Source organism: Tenrec ecaudatus, chromosome 11 (assembly GCF_050624435.1).
Source record: "Tenrec ecaudatus isolate mTenEca1 chromosome 11, mTenEca1.hap1, whole genome shotgun sequence".
NCBI classification, from domain to species: domain Eukaryota; kingdom Metazoa; phylum Chordata; class Mammalia; order Afrosoricida; family Tenrecidae; genus Tenrec; species Tenrec ecaudatus.
This window is the reverse complement of record NC_134540.1, coordinates 39,220,254-39,226,654: the sequence shown is the minus strand read 5'-3', so window position 1 is coordinate 39,226,654 and position 6,401 is coordinate 39,220,254. Positions and strand designations below refer to the sequence as shown.

The 6,401-nt window shown below is 34.3% G+C and overlaps 1 non-coding gene across 1 annotated transcript; it reads left to right on the top strand.

The window, feature by feature from the left end:
- The first annotated feature begins 1,515 nt into the window (after window positions 1-1,515).
- Window positions 1,516-1,618, top strand: LOC142461946 (U6 spliceosomal RNA). Its single transcript, XR_012787109.1, has one exon. It is a non-coding gene; the product is annotated as a U6 spliceosomal RNA (small nuclear RNA).
- Window positions 1,619-6,401: the final 4,783 nt, after the last annotated feature.

Genomic DNA, 6,401 nt, shown 5'->3' with positions numbered 1-6,401 from the left:
TTATGGACTTGATCTGGACTGGGCTGGGATGTTTTCTTAATATACAATTACTCTTTGATATAAAGTTCTCTATAATATACCTATGAGTGTGTCTGGATTTGTTTCTCTGTTCTATACAGACTAACACATTGGTATTTTCATTACTTATTTCTCAAAAAACATTTCTTGCTCTGTAATTTGTTACTTCAAACAGAACAATGGCATACCGAATGGACTAAGATCAGGAAAAGAATGGGTCAAACTTGTATTTTCACTTTACATATTCAATCTGTATACTGAGCAAATAATCTGAGACTTGGACCCTACGAAGAAGAGCATGACATCAAGACTGGAAGGATGCTTATTTAAAAACCTGAGATATGAAGATGACACATCTTTGCTTTCTGAAAGAGAAGAAAACGTCAATCACTTGGTGAAGTTGGACAACTGCAAACGTTTTCATGGATCACAAATCAATGCAAAGAGGAAGGACCTCCCTTTGAGGTTTAGGTTATATCTGATTCAAGCCATAGTGTTTTCAATCACCTCACATGCATATAAACTTTGGTCATTTAAGAAAGAATACTGAAAAAGAAGAATTGATGCATTTGCATTATGGTGCTGCTAAAGCATATTGAAAATATCATTGGCTGCCAGACAAATCTGTTTTGGAATAAGGCAAGAATGCTTCTTGGAAGTGAGAATGGTGATAGTTCATCTCGCATACTTTGGACATGTTATCAGGAGAATTTATTCTCTGTAAAAAACATCATGCTTCATAAAGCAGAAAAATGGTGAAAAGGGGGCGGAACATCCGGAAGATGGATTGACACGGTGACTGGGACAGTGACTCAAACATAACCGCAATTGTGAGGATGGCTTAGGACCAAGGACTAATTTGTTTTCTTTTACCTTTGGTTGCTATGCATTTGGAACTGACTCAAAGACCCAGATGAACAACAATTAGGTCACTTATTTGGGACACTGTGTTTTTGCATGTGTGAGCTGACACTGTCTGTTGTCTCCATGGTATTGTGGTGTTATTGTATTTAGTGGATGATTAGTTGTATATTAGTATGTTCTTAAGTATCAATCACCTGTCTCCTTGTGGGTGTGACAGACAGTGATAGTTTTGTGGCCACTGTTCATGTCACACGGTTGAAAGCTGGTTTGACTAGTATTGAACCACTGTTGCTCAGGTGGTACCGGAGCTGGTAGTGAACTTTGCCCACTAGTGGGGCCGCTGAAGTCGGAGAATGGCTGGGCTGTGTGAACACATTTACTGTCTCCTATTGGGTGGGTGAAGAAAAGAAAGAATGATAAAAGAAAAATGATAATAAATAATAGCATAAAGGAAAGTAAAAAATATATAGCAAGGAATACAAGGAGACAACAGTAAGAGGAAATCATTTAATAAACAAAGCCAACCAAAGGAAAGGAATGGAAATTAAAACACAATGAAGAGAAAAAATAAAAACAAACACGATCAAGCTAAGTAGCAAAGAAGAACAGAGAAGCGCAAAGAACAACGAGGTCGCGCTTCTGTAGCACAGTTACGAACATGGGAACGATACAGAGAAAATGAGCGCGGTCCCTGTGCAGGGATGACAGAGACATGAGTGAAGTGTCTCAGAGTTACAGAAATATCTAACATTCAAAAAGAAATGGAAGAATGAAAAGAAAAAGGATACACAGAAAGAAAAAAACACCTTAAGATAAATAAAAGGGGGGAAATATCAAATAGGTACAAAGGGCAGCTGAGGTCAAGATGGCTACTTTTGGAAGGAGTTTCTGACTGTCCAACGGTGACTGAGGATCTATTTCTCACAGGGAACCATGAATTAAGCAAGTCTAGTGAGGCAGCACCCATATGGCTCCAGACACGGAGGTGTTACACCTGATGCCCAATCCACAAGTGGGAGACTCAGACCTTAGGTGGAGCAGGGGCTGTGCCAAGCAAGTGCCATTGACAGCTGGATTGGTAAGATTGGGGGCTGACCACATTTATGGTCATAGGGTGTATGCGGGAGACTCAGGGAGATTAGTAAATTCCTTTTAAACAGACGCTAGTATGGAATGAGGCTACTATCGCATTCAAAAGCTCCTAGGAATAGTTCAAAATGGCCATGCTCTGTCATGCCAGGTAACCATTCATTGATTACATCTGTTTTCTCTCCAACCATTTTTGTTCAGTTTCTTCTCCTAGTTGGTATTTGATCCATTTATTTTATCTTTCCTTTCCTCTAAACTTAGGGTTCCAGAATTATTGTCTGGCTTCCTTTTACTTTGTTGTTCATGGCTTTGTTTTAGAGTGTCAGAACAACCCATCTGCCTAGTCTGCCATTCGGCCGCAGTTTATTAGAAGTTGCCAGTGACTTATAAATAGCTACTTACAGAAGGATGTACCTGTTTGATTTTTAATTCTCCATGCCTTTCCCCGTCCTCTGTCACATATTGAGCATCAATAAATATTAGTAAATAGCAGTTAATATATATCAATGTGATCTCCTACTAATAAATTTAAGGGTTTATCTATCAAATTGGAAGTACTAGTAATATATGGTATTTTTATGCAAAATGATGTTTAAATGCTTTGAAATCTCCATGTGAATTGAAAGGTGTTATAGGCACTATACCCTTTAGAAAATTTTAAAAATTTAATCATCATTCTACTGGTCTAACTTTTAGATTATGACCATGATTCATTAATTTTTTTAAAAAATTGACAGAGAAAGACATATGTCACAACCTTGAATAAGAAACCTAATTCTTGGGAATTAAAGAGAAAATGAGAATATTACGCATTCTTTTTCGATGAATACATGGACGGATTAGACATTTTGACCAAACCATCAAAGAACTGTGCTTATAATGAGAATCCCAACAATTGGTATTTAAGATCAAATCAGTAAATGAAAAATATAAAAGTCAAACTAGTCTATGCATCAAGTAAATCCTCAAGGTGACATGCACTGTGAGAACTGATGGGCTCCCATTTCCAAGAACATGCCCAAATAGGCTCTATGGGGATGTGAAATGTTGTCTCCTCTTTCCCTCCATGGAATGTGTGCAAAGACTAAAAGTAAAATACAGGGGAAGATACCTAAAATTTCAAAATAAGTGGAATATATTTTTATTTTGTTGGCATAACCACAGAGAACCTTTTGGTTTTCTTCATGGGAAGCAGGTTTGGCTAGTGATTTGAAAACTGTTCGCCCCTTCAGGTGGACTTCAAGGCAGTCAATTCACTCCATAACCACTTTGGATACATGCCAAGTTCAGTTGCTGGCAATCACTTACATGACAAGCCTAGCTTCATATTACAGACATTTGGGGAATATCCAACAAAGCACCACTTTGAGAAATAATTTAGACATGCAATATAATCAAATTTAAAAGGAGAAATATTTGGCCAGGGTTTAAAATTATTTGAACATAGGCCAAAACATTGATTACACAACTTGTAAACACCAATGCATATTATATTGGTTGCCAGTGAGTTATGAAAACCCTCAGTGAAATGTATGCTTTATATTGAAAATTTCTTCTAAGAAAATATAAATTGTATTCAAGGCAAAATGCCATTGTGGAAACTTTTAAAATAAAAAATGATGTTAGTATAAGAATAACCATAATTGTACAGGCATTAAAATATTTGGTCTGTCTCCATTTTTCTAAAATTATTATTAACCACCTCTATAGCAAGTGATGCTATTTGTGATAAAAAATATTGCAATCTTTATTCTTTCGAAAAGGCAATTGTTGCTCTATTATTCTGTCTCAGGCACAAAATACTTAAGCAAATAATACAATGAAGAATTTTTGATTTGGTATTTTTTTTCTCTAATGTAATTTATGCAACTTCTTTTTGACCTTTTAGTCCACAAATTACAATATTTTTCTAGTTTAGAAGAGCTTCTTTCTCTTGTTTGATTTTGACTGAAATTATTTTGATTATACCCATATTTTTATTTCCATTTCAGTTAGAATAATTGCTTTTTCCTTCAGGAATATTATACTTTGTCTGTAAGGAAATTGGTGCTTAAACTGTAAAGTGTAAATAACTTTGCATTTTTTAATGAATAAATACATTCTTAAATTTACAACAATATTAAATAAGGTTCTTCTGTCCTTTTCTCTCAAAACTCCAAGGCTCTAAACTTTAAGGTTTAGAAAACATCATGCAATTATTTGGGCTATATTATTATCTCTGAGGCAGACTACTTCTTCATGGAACAATTTTCTTTTTCATAATAAAGGAATTCCATTAACATTTACAAATAGTCTTGCTCTAGTTTTATCAGAATTCTATAGATTATTAAAAATTCTCAATCAGTAGCATCTCTGGTACTTTGGATCAGATTATACATATATAATGGGTTATGATGTCAAGTTCTGAAGTTTCAAACAAATGTTCAATTGCATATATAGTTAATTACCAGAATTGTACAACCTTAATTGTTATACCTAGATTCTCTTTGTGGTTCATATAAAAATGCTGTTGTTAATAAATAGTAAATTCTCCTTTTATCAGCTTATAGAAAATTTTTGTTGCCCTAGAAATGTCAACGTGTCAGGGTTATAAAATGATTGCTGCTTATTGAATTATGTTTTAATCTTGAAATTAGCAATGCATTCAATTAGTTTACCAGATAACACCAAAAGGGAATAAAAATAACACTGTACCATCAAAAGGAACATCTTCAATTGTCTCTTCAAGGACTACGTTTTTATACCATCTATTTCTTTCCAGTTATTTAGATATCGCTCAATTTCATTCAAAATAGTTTATTATCAAGCAGAATATGGTCAGGTAAAACAAATGATTTAATTCTATGGATCATGATGCAAGCACTAACCAACTTGAATTTCCAAAGTATATTCTATAGAACATAGCTATCCAAGGCTATTAGTGGATGCCATTTTCAAATAACTGTAAAAGTTTTATCACAATAGGTATATTAAAATTTTAATATACATTGCCCATAATAAAGCTAAGGATATCCCCATGTCATATTTGCTCAGCAATATTTCCTCAGATTTCTTTTCTAATATTTATTTCATTGAATGCTCTTCAGGAAAAGGAAAGCAAGAAGAACAGGCTCTATGTCATATCTTAATCTAGGAGGAAAAACATTTAGCCTTAAACTATGTCCATTAAACCATAATTCAGTTAATATGGTTTAAGTAGTTTTATCTCCAAATATCCTGTTAATGTTCAAATTTAAGGTAATTTCAACAATTTTGTTTAGAAATATTCTGTTAGTTCCTTTTCCTGTTCAATAAAATAAAAGTTTATCCATACTTTTGTTTCTTTTGATTTGTGTATTTTACTACAATATGCATTACATATACATCTATCCCTCTTATCATACCCAAAGATTCTACATCCCAGAACACTAATAATGCTGATATTAGGGAGAGAACAATGCCTTAAGCACTCAAAACACTTGAAGACAAAAAGAAACTGATAGAAATTAGAAGAAAGTTTCAAACATATTTGTCTACAATATTGTCCAGCTCATATATCTAATTTTATCATTTGTTTTTAAAGAATTTCAGGCATTTGTTTCCAATAAGTAGCTCTAATTTCAAGAGCAGGAGAATACATTCCAGTGTCAAGTTCTGTGCTTGAAGTTGTTTTCCCACCAGGCAAACTTGGACTCCACACTAAAACTTCTGATTACCAGAAGTCTCGAATTGACAATGGACTCCTTATTCAGCGGAGTGCTCCTCTCTCAAGCTTACATTTGCATCGAAAGAGAATGGAAAAAGGGGTGAGTACAGTAGAGCAAATTAAGTTCTACAATGGCCTAATTAGTGTAAAACTGTTCCATTCTCTCCTTACAATATTCATATCACATCTACTCACAAATGTACAAAATAATAAGGCATTGAAAAGTCTTACTTAATTTTATACCTCATTTTAGAAAGAATAACTTTCATGGGAAAACAGTATAAAAATACAAGAAATTAGAACAATGGGAGATGAGTAAGATAAAGTAAAAGGAGTAAGTTTAAATTTTTTAAAACAGTGATAGTTTTAACGTACCTGTGTCACTGTCCTACGATATACCTATAATATCTGGAGTCAGTACAAGGAGAGCTGACTCAATGACATAAGACCACAGTAAGCCCAGGTTTGTGCAGATGGTTAATTCTCTTGGGAATTAACCACAAGATTGCAGGTGGTCTGTTCACCCCAAGATTCCTTTAAAGAGAAGCTTTGCAAGTTACTTCTCAAAACTATCCATTGAATATTGTAAACAAAGTTCCATTATCACTAAAATCCACAGGGTCACTATGGGTCCATGGACGCAGCAGTAACCTCTAGATGTTATCTGCAAAAATGAAATTTTGTAGAATGATGCTTATGGTTCCTATCGTTGATAACGGTAGAGGCAGGGCTGTTATTATCTTTG